The sequence below is a fragment of the Montipora capricornis genome, chromosome 10 (genome assembly GCF_036669925.1).
Source record: "Montipora capricornis isolate CH-2021 chromosome 10, ASM3666992v2, whole genome shotgun sequence".
NCBI lineage: Eukaryota > Metazoa > Cnidaria > Anthozoa > Scleractinia > Acroporidae > Montipora > Montipora capricornis.
The window spans coordinates 55,586,209-55,587,348 of record NC_090892.1 but is presented as its reverse complement, the minus strand read 5'-3'; positions in this window follow the sequence as shown (position 1 = coordinate 55,587,348).

Below are 1,140 nucleotides of genomic sequence, written 5' to 3'. Positions count from 1 at the left end.
GCGAACGTTCCTTGAATCTATCGGCAAGCGCTGTTATCAGAAAAAGGATCTAAAGACACTTCTCCATACTCTGCGTCTTGGGCTTTGATTTCAATGAAGCAAAAGGGTAGTTATTTGGGAAGACTACAAGCAGTCCCTCAGTTTCCCCTTGATTAGTTTGTCGAGCGCGAGAAGAGACAACATGCAAGGAGCAAATACATCATCCTCCAAAATGGCGGTCGAAAATTCAAATAAGTTAAAATTAAACTGATACCAGAAATAGAGAGAGCACCTTAAATTTAGTAACTCTGCAAAGTTTCAGCATATCGGGTGTAATAGCAGCTGAGAAAATGGAAGTCGAAAAATGTAAAAATTACAGACGTTTGCATGATTGGGGTATGGCCTTTAACCCCAGTCGTGCAAACGTCCGGTAAATTTTTGAAATTTCAACTTACATTTCCTCAGCTGATATAACACCTAATACGCTGAAACTTTGTAGGGTTACTTAAGTAAAGGTGCTCGTTCTATTTCTGGTATCAGTTTTGTATTTAGTTCAATATGAATTCACTCAAATCGGCTGCCGCTATTTTGGAGATTGGGTTCTATTTCGCGTGGCCATTTCTTCTTTCTGGCTGTCTTCTCCTCGCCCTTGATTGAGACTACGTTTACACTAGAGCAAAAGTTTCCGGATTTGTGAAGAATCCGAAACGACGGTTTTAGTACCGGATTCGTTGTGGTATTTGTGCACAAAACATTAATCCGGTATGAAAAGTTCCCAAATTTGTCTCGAATCCCCGGGGAGGTTCTGGGCCGGAATCCAAAGTGGCAACAAATAATGTTCGGCTTTCTACAATCCGGCTTCCCATGCGTTCAGCTAGATGTGTGGCTATGGCCGTTATTGCTTGATGGCGATCGTATTGCATTCTGCTCTGTCGTTGTAATACGATCGCCATCAAGCTATAACGGCCGTAGCCACACATCTAGCTGAACGCATGCGAATATTATAGAAAGCCGAACATTTATTTGGAATTTATCCGCCAAAAATCGCTGTGTTGTCCCAGTGTGGAGTTGATGAGATAGGAACTTTATCTGGCCCTAAGGCTGTGGTGTTTTTATGGCGATTCGGACCGTTGCTTTGTGATGCGAGAGCAATTTGTGGGA